The sequence below is a fragment of the Lupinus angustifolius genome, chromosome LG11 (assembly GCF_001865875.1).
Source record: "Lupinus angustifolius cultivar Tanjil chromosome LG11, LupAngTanjil_v1.0, whole genome shotgun sequence".
Classification (NCBI taxonomy): domain Eukaryota; kingdom Viridiplantae; phylum Streptophyta; class Magnoliopsida; order Fabales; family Fabaceae; genus Lupinus; species Lupinus angustifolius.
Window position 1 is genome coordinate 31,842,391 of NC_032019.1, and position 18,716 is coordinate 31,861,106.

Sequence of the window (18,716 nt, forward strand, 5' to 3'; positions counted from 1 at the left end):
CACACATGTGATAGTAAACATGTGATTATTATAAGGTTGCATATGTAAATTATAAATCAATCCAAAGAATAGTTTATTATATGACATGCATTATGATCAATGTTTCATTATTACAACAAGAGTATCATTAACAATTGATATGAAATATCAAACCAATTGTATGTTTGCAATTTATGTGAATAGTGATCGACCCAAAGGAATATTACTGTTGTGATAAAATTACAAATATATTTGTGGTAATAAATATATCACAATCATATGTCTTTCACGTGAATAGTAAGTCTGTCTAAATAAAGACATATTGTTTGAAATGTCCGATTATCAATATTTGATTATTACATTGACTGTACCACTTACAAGTTAATATTTTTATCCAAAGACTGAATATTAATGTTGTGCTAGGTAACTCCTGATGTGCCCACTATTATTTGAATTTAAGAGTTAAAGTTGATTGTGAGTTTAATTGTAAGAATGATTACAATTTGTTTTGTTATTTTTTCTATTGACTTTTATGTTATTTTACCAGTACTGTAAATATTTCTGCTCAAATTAATAAAATCTCATTGATAAATGTGACAAACTTTAAGGCCTAGAATGAAGTCGTATAAATTATTCTCGGCTGTGTGAATTTAGATCCGACACTTATGATGGAGAACTCTATTTCTACTCCGAAAATCCTCGACGAGGTTAAAATTGAGAAATGGGAACGCTCTAACCGATTGTGCCTAATGATCATGAAACACTCTATTCCAGAAGCGTTTTGGGGTTCTATTTCTGAGGGTAAAAAAATGTAAGAAAATTCCTTGAAGAAATAGAACAATACTTTGCCAACAATGAAAAGGCGGAGACAAGTAGTCTTTTGACTAAACTCATCGCCATGAAGTATAAAGCATAGAGAACATAAGAAAGTACATCATTGAGATGTCTATTCTCGTATCCAAACTCAAGTCACTTAAGTTAGAGCTTGGTGATGTCTTGCTTGTGCACTTATTTTTTATCACACTTCCTGCATACTTTGGGCAATCGAAAGTGAGCTATAACACTCATAAGGATAAATGATCTCTCAATAAGCTTAGATCTCATTGTGTGTAAGAGGAAGAGAGATTGTAGAAAGATAAGACTCAAAGTGTTCATTTGGCTATGACTTTTCAGAATAAGAAAAGAAAGAACAATAAGGATGATGTGAAAGGGTTATTTGCGCTTTTCCTCAAAGAATGTGGAATTGTTTCACAATACACTATGTCAGACAAACCTAGCATGAAGGGTGTTGCTGAATGACGAAATGGAACTCTTAAGGATATGGTGAGAAGTATGATTACTCATTATTTCTTATCAGGGTCTTTTTGGGGGAATCATATAGACCGCCATTTACATCTATAATAGGGTGTCAAGTAAAGCAATTAACAAAACTTTATATGAGCTTTGGACTATTAAAAGACAAAGCTTAAAACACTTGTACATTTGGGGTTGTCTAGTTGAGGCGCGGCCTTATAGGCCACATGAAAGAAAACTTGACTCAAGAATATTTAGCTGTTATTTTGTTGGCTATGCTGAACGCTTCCGGGGCTATAAATTTTCTGACTCCACTTCAAGAATTTTTTTTAGACGGGAAATGCAAGATTTCTTAAGGAATTTGATTTTGGGAAAGAAGAGAACATAGGGAATGCTGTCTTTGAGGAAGAACTATTCGCTAATGGTGAACAAGTTCTTTTGCCTATTACTATTCAAAGAACAACTTCGACAATAGAAGATAATGTTCAGAATATTATTCTTGACAATATTCTAGAACAAAACAACAATGAGGTTCTCCCTCAAGTACCTATAGAATAAATTCAACAACCTCAAAAAGTAGAAGTGTCATTAAGGAGATCCATTAGAGAGATGAGAAGAGCAATTCCTAATGATTATATTGTATTTCTTCAAGAATATGAGGAAGACATCAGATTAATAGAGGAAGATCCATTGAACTTCTGTCAAGCCATGAAAAGTTCTAACTCTCAAAAGGGGATTGATACCATGAAGGATGAGATGAAGTCTATGCATGATAATGACGTTTGGGTCTTATCGAATTAACTGAAGGTGCGAAACCTATTGGTTGCAAATGGATATTTAAAACCAAGAGGGATTTGAAGAATAACATTGACAAATATAAAGCTCATCTAGTTGCTAAAGGCTACACTCAGAAAGAAGACATTGATTATAAAGAAACATTCTCTCCAGTATCTTCGAAGGATTCTTTTAGAATAATATTGACACTAGTAGCTCATTTTGATTTAGAGCTACATAAAATGAATGTTAAGACTACTTTCTAAATGGTGACACTAAAGAAACGATATATATGAAAAAAAATATAAAACTTTGCCTCAATTGGCTCAAAGTCTATGATATGTAAATTAAAGTAATCAATCTATGACCTTGAACAAGCTTCTCGTCAATGGAATCACAAGTTTCATCAAGTTATTACCTCATATGGTTTTGAGGCAAATAAAGTTGATGATTGCGTGAACCGCATGTTCAATGGGAGTAAGTTTATATTCTTGGTATTATATGTCAATGTACCATATGTGACTATTACATGAGACCAAGAGATTTCTAATGAAGAATTTTAAAATGAAAGATCTTGGGGAAACTTCTTTTGTGTTAGGTATTCAGATACTAAGAGATCGCTCTCAATGTATCTTAAGGTTGTCACAAGAAAACTATATTGATAAAGTACTATATAGATTTGGCATGAAAGACAATAAACCAGGGATACTCCTATAGCTAAGGGAGACAAGTTTAGTCTCGAACAATGCCCCAAAAATGACCTTGAAAAATACAAGATGTAAAAGATTCCTTATGTATAGGCAATAGGAAGTCTAATGTATGATCAAGTTTACACACATCTTGACATAGTGTTTGCCGTGGGAGTTTTGGGAAGATATTTGAGTAATCTTGGAATGCATCACGGGAAGGTAGTCGAACGTGTTATGTGTTACTTGAAGAGAATAAAGGAGTACATGCTCACTTATCGGAGGTCTGAGAATTTAGAGATTATTGAGTACTCTAACTCTGATTTTGCTGGATGTCTAGACAAAAGACACTTCACCTATAGATATGTGTTTACATTGGCTTGAAGTGCTATATCTTGGAAGTCTGCTAAATAGACGCTCATAGTTCCTTCAACCATGACTTCAGAGTTCATGGCTTGTTTTGAAACATCAGACCATGACATATGATTGCTGAATTTGTCATTGGCTTATGTGTAGTCAATGATATTGAAAGACCACCAAGAATTTATTGTGATGACAAGTCCGCGGTTCTTTACTCTGACAATAATATGAGTTATACAAAGTCAAAATTTATTGACATCAAGTTTTTAGTTGTTAAAGAAAGTGTTCAAAATGGACAAATTTCCATAGAACATATGTTAGGTATCAGTGGACATAACACACCTAGAAGGGGGAAGGGGGTTGAATAGGTATCGCGGTTACCAATTACCACTTTTTGCACCAAAACCCTATTCTGGAAAAAGCCCCAGTTAATCGATTAACACTTTGTCTTAATCGATTAACTCACAGAAAACAACATGTTGCAAAGTGGCTTATCACTCAGCCACTCACCGATAATCAGATACAGATAAAGTAAATATACTTGAACATAATTAAACTCAATATGTCAATTTTACAGTATGCAAATTATCACCTAAAATTAGGCAATATTACAACTTGAAATTAAAGAGATTAAGGATAGAAAGAGTCTGCAACAAGGAATTTTATCCTGGTTTGTTTGCGTGTCCACTTGTAAACTACATCCAGACCTCCCCTTCTGATCTTGAGAGATTTTCTTCACTAATATTGAAATGAATGTATTTACATACACACTTCCAATACACAAACTTAGATGCCCCCTTCTTGAATCCAAGAACCCAATTTCTTGGTTTGACTCACCTAATCGCCTAAGAAAACATTTCTTATGATCTAGCCTCAGCCAAGAAACGTTCTAAACTCAAGACCTCTAAGTCTTGATGAAGACTCATTGAGTCTCTTTGGTGGTACGACACCAATAGACGATTTCCCTTATTACAACACAAAAACAGTGTAAAAAACAGAGTATTATCAAGCACAATGTAGCTCAAAATATCACAATTAAATCTCGACTAAAAACCTATACAAGACTCACAAATGAGCATGAATATGTATGAGTTAATTAATGTGCGAAAACAAATAAGGAGAATTTCTATCCTAGAATTCTTCTAAAAAAATGCAAGAATCATGCAAAAGAAGATAGCAAATGTTAACACATGTAATTAGATCACAATTAAACTCTAAACATGATACTATCTCTCTATCTCACAATGTATTTCTCTCTACCTAAAATGATACAAATGAGCACGAAAAATGTGCAACTTAGCAATTCTAAAATGAATGATATGATGTATGGTGCAAGACCTAAAAACACAGTTTATATAGAAAAGCTTTCTAAGACCCAGTTAATCGATTAAGTGCTCTTTTAATCGATTAACAGGCTGTTGAGAATAACTGATTTCAGTTTTTCAGTTATATGTTAAAACTGAATTCACGTTAATAGATTAACTCATTCCTTAATCGATTAACTGGCATATTTTTCAGTTAAATGATAAAATGGTAAACTACCTATATGTTATGCTTATCAACTATACATGATTTACCAATATATTATGCATATAATGCACAAATAACATGTATGATTAGTACATGAACATATAATAGTCTAGATGACATGTCTCATGTAAATGACTTGATTATTTTTAAGACTTGTGAGAATTGCACCCATGTTTACCTAACCTAGACTCAATATCTAAGACACATATCTATGACTCTAAAAATGACTCTTGTAGGACTTAGTCTAGATATGAGATCCTTGAGTCCATGACATGTGGATTTGTTGAGTCATCTTCAAGCTTACAATGAATCTTTCTCTTCATCAAAACACAGGCAATTTAATAGTGCAATACTTTGACACTTGCACTTTCAACATATAGGAACAAATTTTATGCTAACTGATCTAATAACTTAGGGTTTGATACCTAAAGTCTTTCATGAGTATGTTGCTTATATGTGTGTTGTTCCATAGGGTACCATAGTTCAGTGTGAGTTTATATGTTTTATGATTTACTTTGGATATTATATAGTTTTATGCATAAAAAGGTTGATGGTTTATTGTTCTATTTTGAACTTGTGTATTGTAACTATTATGTTGCAATGATTTATACACAATTACCTTTATTTTAAGGCTCATAATATTGTTGTTTTGAGCGTTAATTATAAAAATTTGATATATACACTATCAATATCTTAGATTGATCTCACTAAATAATAAAGAAAGACACATTTGAAATAGGCATGTTTGAGATCACATTGCATAAAATTTTCATGTCACTCATCCATATTTGATATGTGATTAAGTATATTAATATGATGATCATCATGGTCAGTCACGCTTGAATGTGATGAATATCGCGTTGGTTCCATAGTTGATATATGAGATGAACCAGATTGTATTAAGGAGAAGTCTAAATATAAATAGCATATGAATGCATACCTAAAAAATATGTGATATAATTGTTTCAGGAAAAATATGAAGTCTGAGTGAGAGATTGTTAAAAATTCATAATTTCTAATTAAGGTGAACATCATATATTTAATACAATTATATCAGCTATTTATTTTTAGGTTTCAAAACAAGAGATCTAATTTCTGACAATCCATGTGACTTCTAAAACAAATAAAATATATGAGCTTAAAGAGTGGATCCCCAAATAGTTTGCCTAAAGGGGATAATGAGAACCTATAAGTTAACGCATAATGAATGATTATGGTCCCCAAGAAACCAAATCATAAATAGTTTTCACATCTCCCCACCAGAGAGAAAATGAAGGTCCCAAAAGGAATTCAGGATTTGGTTGAGGAATATCATCATACCAAAACTCTCTCCAAAAGGCATACGAAAGGAATAGATCTACAAACATAAATTCATATATGACTTTATATCATTGTTTTATATTATATGTGAGAGTCATGAGATTTAATATCCTAACATTTGTAATTTACTAATGAAAAGGAAATTTCTAACATATCACACCTATGACTATCTAAATTTCTAACATATCACACCTATGACTATCATATTCATTATAGTCCTTGTCCCGCTTCCCTCCCAAATACTCTATTTTGTAGAAATGTCTTTCATTTGATCATTCCAACCACAACCATTGATTCTTTAATCACATCAACTATACGCTCAAACTCATTTATTGTTTCATCGAGTAAAGTATGCAATGGTTCAACTCCAATAATTGGTAGAACATGTGATATCTCATCAACTTGATACAACATTTCATCATTAATTCACCGAACTTCCACATGACCCCTTACTTTTGTGGAGATTGGCATGGACCAACTACACATGTCCTTCCATATTTTTGGATAAGGGGCATAATATAATAGTCTTGTTGTTTTCCTTGCAAGGATTAACGGGTCATAGTGACCGTATAATTTATTCATCTTAATTGAGATAATGTTATACCACAAATGAACCTTTGTGTCTATCCTCCTTGTTGAATCAAATCATTCAAGATAACCCACAAGAAATTGGTTCTGTAATATAAGATTCTGCTAGATCTTTTGAAAGATTAAATGTTCAAAGGTTCAATTCTTAATAGCGACATTGGTTGAGAGTTATAGTTACATACCCTGAAAGAGATAAATTCCTTAGAGTTAAGGAATACCTTTAATAGTACCCAAAAAAACATTTCACCACAAAAAAAAGAAAGAATATAAAGCTTAAGTGTTTAAGTTGAAACTCTAATAATATACTTTTCTTTTTCATTTTCTTCTTCTTATAAAGCCAAATATGAGTTAGCATTCAACATAAAAAAGAATATAAATCATGTTTGTAGAATATATTATAAAGACATTTAAGCTTATCAAAATCATTGTGCCAGTAACCTTTGTAATATTACAATTGTAAAATACTTTTTTATAATATATTTCAAGTATCCCTTTTAATTGTCACTTTAACACAACGTGCATGAATTAAGGCAATTATTATATATATTGATTATCAATGTAAAATAATATATTTTGATTAAACTATCTCAAACAAAAACATGTTAGTAACTAAGTTAAAGCGGAAGAGAATGCCTCAACATGTTTGAGCCAAGATCAACTACTGATTTCATAGCTTTAGTCAAGATTAGAGAACACCTTTATTTTAATGCTCATAATATTGTGGTTTTGAGCGTTAATTATAAAAATTTGATATATACACTATCAATATAAAAATTTATACACAATTAATATATTATTCACCATTCATTTGTATTATTTTTATTTGAAACGTCATTGATGATTGAAAATGAATAGTGAGTGATGAACTAACATTGTATAAAACTATTACACTATTAGTGCATATATTTTTTTCTCTTTATTTAAATATTTTTATTTATATCTTAGACTATATTAGCTTGCATTTGGTAGAGCAGAATTGGAGAGAAAATAGTATGAGAGTTTGGAAAGAAATAAAGACTTTATTCTCTTTGGTTGTGAAGAAAGAAAGAAATTAGAGATTCAAAATTGTGTGAAGTCCACCATAAATTCTTTCTCTTCACCTTTGATGAGAAAGCGGATAGAAAATAGTGATTTTGCATGAAATGTCAAATTTATCTTTCATTTTTTCTCCACTTTTGGTTTTAACTACTATTAACATGGTTTTAAGTTTTAACTACTATTGACATATATAAGTTAATATAAAAATAATAGTAATTGAAAATTTACTTGAAATTATAATAAAAATATTTAATAAAATTTATAATCTAAAATTAATGTTTTATTTTTAAACAATAATAAAACAAAAAGATCCCTTTTTTCTTTATTTTAAAGATATTATTATCCTTTGAAACATAACATATCTTTTTCTCTTCTACTCAACAAACAAAAGATTGAGTGAAAAAACACCTCTTTCTCTTACTTTCCTTTTATTCTTCTCTTATACTTAAACATTCTTATACTAAACATTTTAAAAATCTATTTTTTTCTCTTTCTTTGGACTATCTTACTCATCTCTTTCTCTTTCTTATTTTCTTCTATGCAAGGAAATGAAGCCTAAGTTTCCTTCACATAATACAATATCGTTTAAGCCAAGAATAATCACAATGCAATGGGGAATAATCAGCGAGGAGCAATGGTGGGAACAACACCACTAACAAGATCACTACCGGACACATACCAAGTCATTTGTTGTTGTTGTTCGTCCTCTCGAGTCACATTTGATGATGTTGAAGCCAATGATGAGGATGAAGGTGGTAATTTACAGAAAGAATTATCGGAAGTGAAATCTGAGAAACTATTAGTATCATTTGTTTCTGGAAACATTGCAATGATATCGTCAAGTTCTCTAACAACATCTACCATTGATGGTCGCAACTCCCGATTGTCTTCGCAACAACTGAGTGCTAGATTTAGAAACTTGTCCAAGCAACCGGATTGATAGAAACCCATTCTGCTGTCTACTATGGAATATATCATGCCCGATTGACGAGCCATGTTAACCTGACACATCACCACAATATCGTCTTATTTCGACAACTAAATTTAACATGTACTATTGTTATACAACTTATACTTAAGAACCTATAGGAAATTCAAATGTTCCCTTTTGTGCACATTGTGGTTGCACTATAAGAATAAAATTATGATGTAATCGAGAATTTTTCTTTGAAAACAACATTATAGATGGTTGTGATATAGGTATTGAAAGTGGTGAGATGAACATTTTTTTTGGAACAAAATAAGTACCTCGCGAACGATGTTTTTGCCATGTGATATTGGTTGCATGCCTGTCAAAAGCTCCAGATACACGATTCCCAGACTATACACATCAGATTTGTCTGTCAACTTACGAGTCAGCAAATATTCAGGATCCAGGTAACCCTGCAAGCAAATTACCAAGTATTCATTATATTCACACTGCATTGCTTTTAACAGTAAAGTGATGCAAAAGTTATATCACTGCCAGGCTCTTTTTCATAAACGAGCAAAGCTTGAACTTTCATAAATTCGGCTCATCAGACAAAATGAACTCGTGTTCTTACTAAACTTAAGATTGAGCTAAGCAAATTTCATCGAACTGAACTTGAGTTTAGCCAAACTTGGCTCACCTTAGCTCATTGTCAGCTCTATAACAAGTCAGAAAACTCTCATAATTAAATTGCATAGAAGGTGTTAGCCGCATGATATATGTAATCATAAAATTCTCAGAATAAGTTTCAAAAACTCAATATTGGATATGATATCATTCCAAATTTTCTCTAACAAACTTACCGGTGTCCCCTTCACAACTGTTGACACATAGTTAGGTAGATGTCCTTCATCATCTAGGATTGGTGCAAGCCGTGACAGTCCAAAATCGGCCACTTTAGCAATAAAATTGGAGTCCAAGAGTATGTTACTCGCTTTGATATCACGGTGGAATATAGGAGGGTTGGCCTCTGTATGTAGATATAGTATGCCTTTGGCTGCACCCTTTGCAATTTGCAACCTCATACCAAAACTTAGGCTTTCCTTTTTCTCCCTCCTACCTGATACATCACAGAATCCATACACTTAGACCATAGCTTCTATCTTCTTGTTCTTTATTTATAAGGATGGAATGACAAGACTGTTATGAATTAGAGTGAGTCTGCACCTATAATCATGATTTCTTCTATTCTACATTACTACTTCCAAATTTAGGATTAAAATGAGACTTTTGAGTTTCTAAGAACATTTTCATGCAGATTGAAGTTCATAACTTTATTAAAGTCTTAATTTTCCTCAACCATAAAAATCATCACCATTTGTATCAAAACATCAGACTCTACATCTGAAAAAGCTATCAACCTTAGTAAAGAGACCTTAATCATGTACCAAAACGATTTCAAAATTGAATGAGCATATCCAATATTTTTAATCATGAAGCCCAAAAACTTGGAGCATATACAATATTTTTAAACATGAAGCCCAAAACTTGGAGCATGATACATGAAAAGGGAGATTAATATGCACAAATAAAATAAAATTGTAGATATCTATCTATTTATATTTGGCATAGACAACATTGACATTTTTAATACAAAATATGCTAACAATTACATACCAGAAATCCAGTCCCTCAGGGTGCCATTGGGCATGAATTCATAAACCAGCATCTGAAACAGAAGAAAGAGTATATGAGAGTTGCATTGCTGTCACCCTAATATATACGGAAAAACTTGTTGAACTCAAAACTAGCTGACCTACTAAACACACCCACACAACACTTTCGGCCTATACAAATGATAACTGTATTTCATTTATTTTGTGGGAATAATAAACTCGGTACATGGGCAAGCCTTTTATAGGCTACAACTAATAATAAATTTTTTCAAACTTAATAGCAAAGTAAGGCTATCACTAATAAAGCAAGCTGTGTAAATATCTTATGCTAAAAGTTTCTTCAAGGTGGCTCCATATTGAACAACTCAAATTTTCTTCCATGCCAAGTTAACAATAATAATTGCATTCTCAACAAAACTTATGTCTGCACTAAGGTTACATGTTTGAGTTCCAAAGATAAGCTGTTTTTCTTCATATTGTCATAACGTGCATATCTATTGATAGATTCAGTATAGATATCTGTTACAGCATGCAATTCATTTGCATGAGTGATTAAGTATGTAGCCTTTATTAGTGATATGCTCATATCAAATTTGGGTTTAACAGAACAGAACAGACAGACCAAACAAGATCAACAGAAAGAACCAACATAAGATGAGGCTTCAACAGACCAAAGGAAACAAACAGGATGTGAATTAGTATAAAAATTGCTTTCTATCTTGTTAACACTTCTAACTTAACAATTAGATTAACATTTATATTAATTTGCGGCATTGTTTAATCACCATGCAGAACAAATTTTTTTCTCATTTGTGTTTATGCAGAACTAATTGAAAGATGATATATATGAGTAAACCATTACTTAAGTCCTCCAAAAATAATGTCACCAGTTCAGTCCTTCGAGGATTTGTATCGCCCAGTAAGTCCTTGAAAGTTTTGAAATGTAAACACATTGTATGGCACAGTAAGTCCCTGAAAGTTTTAAAATGTCACCAACATTTTAAAACCTAAGGGGGTTTATTTTGTGACACCAATCTTTCAACACACATCATTTTCAAGGACTATATTCAGGGTTTACTCTATGCATAACAAACGTGCAGCTACAAGTTATATACCTGCTCTCCAGCTTCATCGCAGTATCCAATCAGTGAGACAAGATTTCGATGATGTAGCCTTGATAAAAGCTCAATCTCAGTCAAAAACTCTTTTTGGCCTTGTAAGGAGCCTTCTTCTGCTCGCTTTACGGCCACAAATGTTTCATCAGATAAAATGCCTTTATAGACATTTCCATAACCTCCTTGACCAACTTTATTTGTATCATTAAATTTGTCAGTAGCACGAGCCAATTCTTTAAGAGTAAATGTTTTCAGACCATCTATTTTGATAGATATGCTAGAGGCTGCAAAAAAAAATAAGCATATAAGTCTCCTTATTCCAAGATGATCCAAATTCCCATCTTCTTCTACAAAGCCTTAGAATGAATGCTTACATGTATGGTTTCTGGAAAGCTTATGGAAGCGTTTGACATGCCTTCTAGAAATCAGAACAAAGATTAATGCAGATATTGCTAAAACAAAAGCAATAGCTGCTAGTGTAGAAGCAACCAATACACCTTTACTAACTTTTCTCCTTGTTGTATCAATAATTACTACAATAACATTAAGAAGAAGAAAAGGAGTTAAATTAGAGAACTTCAACACAGGAAATACATTCTACTACCAAATTCTGAATAACAGAAGTTATATCAGTTGTGAGATGTACTCTATCTGATTCATCAACAAAAATGCTAATTATAGGAAGCTCTAAAGTACAGATACGTTGAACACCCTCACGTGTCGGTGTCAGACACGTATCCTTAGAGTATCCAAAAATTAAAAAAATTAAAAATAAAAAATAAAGATGAAGATATGTATCTGATACATTTTCAACAAAAAAATAGGATAAGATAGGATACCTTTTATCAATTTTATGAATTATTCTACTATATTTTCCAGTTTTGGTACTTGAAATTTTGGAGGACAATGATTTACAATTTCCATTATATTTTCTACTTTAGATATTTTGATTTACACTTATAATTTTATCATATTTTATGTATTTTTTACTATTTTATACACGTATCCCTGAACGTATTGTATCCTAATTTTAGAAAAAATGCGTGTCAACGTATTGGATAGTATCGTATCTGACGCATGTATCCGTATCTGTGCTTCATAGATACGAAGAATGAAACAAACTACATCTTAGATCACATCAGATTTCCTCATTCCCCTTGTCACTATCACAGTTAAGTGGTATAAAAAAGAGACAAATTATAATAATGTAAAGATTGACAACAATAAAATCACTAGTGTGAAATTTCAATGCATTATGCATGTTAAATTATTAATCACTTTACTGGAAGAAAATAATTTATATTTTTCAGATTTGAGGTGAAAATATATTTGATGGGATGCAATGGTAAGAATATAGTAAATTTGGCAGAAGTTAGTTACTCAAGGTATCAGATAACATAGAATAATAAGATGCGGAGATTAAGAAACTCACTATCTTCATAAGGTCCCAGAAGAGTGAAGTTGAGGAGCTCATATGGTCCAAAAAAATCATTTGGAGGAAAATTCCATGATGTAAATTTGCCTTCAAGGTGACGGACTTCACTTACATTGAACACACTGGAGTGTGACTCATTGTACTTAGGAAAAACTTTAAGTACATATTCAGACGAGGTCCCTCTTCCCAAGAATACGAATCTATTGATAATTGATAGAAGTCCATGTTTAAGGACTGAGTTATATACGATTGAAAAGAAGTTCTATATGTTGGAAAGTAAGAAAAACTCGGACTTTTCAGCCTGTATCCGATTCTTATAGGGGCTGCGCAAAAGCAAGGAACTGGGGAAGAGGGAGCATATTCGTAGAAATTGTCCACTGGACAAGCTTGAACCGGACATACAACTGTTGAATTTGTTGTTAACTCTACAGAAACATGTTCTTCCGGTTCACAATATTGACCAATATTTTGCATGTTAGAATTGATGCAAATAGGATTTCCAGAAAGCCTTCATGGTAAAAGCAAAGGAAACAATGAGAACTTCTTTATTTTTTAATTTATAAAAACTAGGAGGCAAAACATAATTGTATCAATATTTTTCCCATGATAACCATGAATCAGAAAGAATGTAACTAAGGAACGTAACTAAAGAATTCAAAACATAAGTGTCCATGAAATAAAATTGAAAATAGAATGTATGCTACATTATGGATATAAATTGAAGAATAGAGAGAGTATCATATGAGGTGGTTGCATGGAATGCATTACTGAACATATAAGATGGGAATACCTCAAGGTGACATTTTCTGGAGGGTTCAGACTTCCCAAAACATCTAAAAGTGAGTTGTTGCGGAGGTCACTGCATAGGTAAGACAAAACATATTGAAGACACTTTGGAAAAAATATAGTCAAAGTATATTAGCTCGAAGAAATAATCATACTCTTTGAGGGAGAAGTAGTGATATGAACTGAGAACTTACATTAAAAGTTTAGCGCTCATAATGAAGGTTATGTTCTGCCACATGCTAGCAGGGATGGACCCTGACAAGTTATTGTTCTTGAGTGACCTGTCATTGATAACAAAAACATGTCAAAACCAATATGCAAAGAAGGTTAAAGACTCACTAGATTCTAGACAGCTACTTGCATCTCATAATAGATTTATATTTACGATACCCCAAGATATTGTATTTTAATAACTATATACAAATTACAGATTTATGAGGTATTTTCTCACAATTTTTGAAGATGAGGAAGATATGAGAAGCTTTGAGGAATAGTTCCGTTGAGATAATTATTGGACAGATCACTGCAATAGCAATAAAAATACCATACTAAACTCAAATTGATCATGGCTTGTATTAAGAAAAAATAGATATTGTGAAGTAGATAAGGAACCAAGAACATGATAGATACAAAATTTGTAAATAAAAAACGCTAATTACATACATGGTCGTCATTCCATCTGCAAGTTTATTTAATGGTATGTGTCCGGTAAAACAATTCCAGCTAAGGTCTCTAAAACATGAAACAATTACTGATTAGTTGGTAGCCATAACAGAAATTAAAATAATTTCACCATCATAGGGAACAATATACTAAAACATACAAAAATTTAAGCTTGGGTAGTGAACTGAAATTTGGAACAGCTCCTTGCAAAGTGCAGTTTCTTAGACTTCTGTTAAAGTTCAAAGAGGAAACATTAGCTCAAAAAAATCATATATATATATCCTTGAGGTCATAATTCAAATCTTAATGGTAAGTTTATGTTCCTTCAAATCCTACTAGAGTTCATAATTGGCCATGAATCATGGAAAAGTTCACTTCGTATCTAATATCATAACATAAATTTGAGGACAAAAGAATTAGGTATACAATACCAGACCACATAAAAGCATCCTTATGTAAAATCAAATTTTACATTAAAAACAAACAAAAGAACAAGTATCTATCACTAACAGAACTTACAGTTTTGCTAGCTTGGATAAGTTTGCATATGTAGAAGGAATTCCATTCCCACTAAAATTATTGTTATCGAGTTGGCTGCAAGGGAAACAAATGAAGAATGTGGAAATAAAAAAGATAAGAATGTATGTGAAGTTCTTACTAGAGTGCATAGAAGCCACTAAACACATCAATTTGTGAGGTAATGAGAAGAAGTGAGAACCATCTTTCCAAACCAAAAAAGCAAGAAAAAAACTTAATCTTTTGGGTCCATTTGGTGGACAGGATAGAATAGAGAGAAGCATAAGAACAACATACGATACGAGCAAGATAAGCTTTTATTTTGTCCAATATTTGGTGCGCATCAGAAAATGATGGCATTGATGTGGTGGCTGCGGCAATGTTATTGTGTTGATGGTGACAGTGGTGTTAAGGTGTAAGGATATGAGGGGGGAAACTATACTATCCTGATAATTTCTAACCCAACTCACCATATAGGATAGAAATTACACTAGGTGAAGAGGATCAGTTAAGATAGGCTAACAGGATAGCCCTACCCTATCCGACTGGCCCACCAAACTCTGGACTGCAATGGAATATGACATACTATCATATCATGTTTCTGTTATCCTTGTCCACCAAACGAGCCCTTACTTCGATAATGCAGCTGACTGTCGCATTATATGATCAAATAGTCAATAATACTTGGAACCAATCAAGTAGTTGCATGTCAATAACTGTAATAAATACAAATAAAATGAATAAGTTAATAAATGCTGCCAAACTAAACAATGTGGAAGTAGAACAAACATTATGCGCAAATTCTGTAACATGGAGAATTCTGGTGGAAGATATCCAGATAAGTTATTGTTGTCGATAAGCCTGTAAATTCATTCCAACAAGCAGACACTGACAAATCTTAGATCGCAATGAAAAATTTAATCCACAAAGGAAATGTTACATAAAATGAAGGCTTAAGTTCTCACAAGTGCCTAAGATTACGTAGCTTTGAAAGGGTGGGTGGAATGTGACCACTGAAAGAGTTGTTAGTCATGTGGCTGCAAAGATACAAATAAACCAAACATATGTCAGCATGCTAAAGGAATCCAGCTCTAACCTGAGTTCATGATGCATTTGGCTTGGAGATACACACTCACAGGTGTTTAACATTGACCAAGTTTGAAAATGACTCAGGAATAGGACCTGACAACTGGTTTTGGTCGACTTGGATTCTATCCAACTTCAAAAGGTTGCCAAGCTCATCTGGTAGTTTACCAGATAAGTTATTGCCATTCAGGAGCCTGCATATGCAATATAATAGTTAAAAGAAAAAAGAGATATATGTTAGAACCAATATTTACTATTTTGCTTGATGAATCACAAAAGTTCATGTGTTGCTTCATTAGGTAACGTTTGGAAGACATGTTAGAATTGGACCAAATAGAACATGGGTTATATTCTGTGTTTGATGTATTCTATGATGGGGACAGAATATGAAAAATAGTTAAAAGTAGAACATCTTTGTTCTATTGAGAAGGGTGGTACGAAAGATAATAGAACATTATATCATACTCTATCATGTTCCAACCAATTATTTTTGTGCACCAAACCCTACCTTAGCATGTTCACTTCTCTTCAATGATGAACACTAACATAAAGAAAAACGTCAGAAAATTTCCGGATTATAGAGTAGTTCTTATTGTACCATATGTCTTCGTTGTGTACTCAGGAAATTAAACTTCTCATCTAACTTCAAATTTATGATACAAAGAGACGCATTTAGTTTATCTAAAACTCATCAGAATCATAAGCAGATCAAAGTTAATTCCACACACATACTTACGCAAATAAGATCACCTCTTAAAACAAATCCCAGACACATGACTTTCTCAAATAAAAATTTACGAGGATAAATTCTGAAAATTCTTCTTTTGTAAAGAGATCGTACAACAGTTTCAATGATTTAAGATTTCCAATCTCCTTTGGTATGGCGCCTGTCAGATTATTCCACATGAAATTCCTGAAGCATAAAACAATTAACATATTGTATCATTTACTCTTCTGATGCATTTTTTTCCAGAGAAGAACAACTATATAAAATGACACAACTCACAGTATCACAAGATGAGATAGCTGACCAAGCTGAGGTGCTAGACTTCCAGAGAGATTCAAAGTCATTAAGTAGCTTCAGTAAAATTGAGAGAACAGAAAAACAATTAGAATTTAGAAATTCCTAGAATATTAAATTAAAAGTATTTTTTTAATATGATTCAGTACTCCAAAGATAAAAGTGAAAAGTTTTAAATTTTCATCACATTGGTCCTTCTCTAACTTAATTGGCGACATTTTAAATCTTTCATGGACTTAATTTTGCACTCCTTGTTGGCATTTTATAACTTTGAAGCACTTATTTGGTGTGACAAAACTTTCGAAGCACTTAGAAGGATAAAGAAGTCATACAGTTCATGGACATGAAAGTAACCATCATTCCCTACTTTATTTAAACAACAAACTCCAGTCCAGTTTGATTTGCATGGATCACCCTTATTCCAGTTCCTCAGATTGTCCTTTGGATCAATCAAACTTTTCTTGATTTTAATCAGTGCATTTCCTACAAATGAAACAATTGTAAACCAAATCATATGATTGTATGTAGCATACTTTATGTAGTCTTATCAAGATAACAAATCCCTTCCTATTTTCCAACTTGCACATAAACTAGTTAAAGTATACATTTGATCCTTATAAATTACAATCATTTTGGACTTAGTCTCTACATAAAAAAATCTAATTCAGTCCTTATACATGCATTTTTTTTTAAATTGGTCTCTATACTTTAACTCCAATTGTCAGTGTTATGATGCGATCCAAATGCGGTTCAATGCGGTTGTGTTGTGGCCTGTTGCAGTCGCATCAATGTGATTCGGTATCACATTGCAATTGCGGTATGATGCAGTTGCGGCGGTCACCACAACTGCAATATTGCAGCTGCATCACTTGATGTGGTGTGCAATTTGAAACACTGGTATGGACTGAATGGAAACATTTTTACATATAATATTCAAATATACAAAGTGAAAACAGAAGATTCAAATGTACAAATTTAATTACCTTCAGAAGGGTGTATTCTTTGTGAGGCTGCTATGAAGATGATAAAACAAAACGAAACAGCCAAGGCATATCCATGGATTCTTAGACCTTGCATCACACTTTCCTGTAAAAATTGAAGAAGGGATGAATGAAACAAACAACCATTCAACATTAAAAGAAATACCATAATCATATACATAAAAATGAAATAATATATTATTGGAAATTTCATGAAACCTTAACATCAATAAAATGTTAAAAATAGAAAAGAAATAAAACATGGCTCATACAAAAATCTGGGGTTGCTTAAACTTATAAAAAGTCAAAGCTTGCAAGCTTGTGAAGCTTTAACTCTCTAAGATAACTCAAACACAAAGCTCTGTTTTTTCACAAAAGCTTATGAAAAAAATCACAAGCTTATTCTCTGTTAGTACCAATTTCAGAAAAATCAGACATCTTTATGAAGAGAGAGATTCTTACTTGAGATGAGTGAAATGACAAAAATTTCTAGAATGAATGAGCTTTGAAACTGAAAAGTGGAAAGGGTGGGAATGAAAATCAAAAAGTCAAGAAGAAACAGAATCAGTGGGGAACTTGTTATAGCAATAGCTAACTTAAACCATGGAAACTACATGATTCTATTATCCATATAAATATTATTAAAACTAAACAAAATAGTATACATGTAGTATTTTTATTTTACTGGATGATGACATAAATTATCTCATAACAAAACATATTATTCTCATTAATTATTATTATTAGTCCTTTCAAAACAAAACAGAGGATACAAAATTTTGTTAATATATTCTTGTGTTAATAGAACATTTATATATAAAAATATGCTGGACCTATGGAAAATCTTTTCTCACCATATAGGTGAAAAGAGGTTGATAGTTAAAATGACAAATGTGCCCTTAATAACTCTTCTTTATTAATATTTTTCATTCTTTTTATTGTAAGGATATTTTTGTCTTT

The 18,716-nt window shown here is 32.2% G+C and overlaps 1 protein-coding gene and 1 pseudogene across 1 annotated transcript in view; one reads left to right on the top strand and one right to left on the bottom strand.

Annotated features, from left to right (window-relative positions):
* LOC109360691 (KH domain-containing protein At2g38610-like) overlaps positions 1 to 8,993 on the top strand; it is a 23,551-nt gene extending 14,558 nt beyond the window's left edge. Inside the window, exon 8 of the mRNA XM_019605747.1 lies at positions 8,964 to 8,993. The gene's annotated coding sequence lies outside the window, so the exon portion shown is untranslated. The remainder of the gene's footprint in view (positions 1 to 8,963) is intronic.
* On the bottom strand, positions 7,998 to 18,350 carry LOC109360690 (annotated as a pseudogene).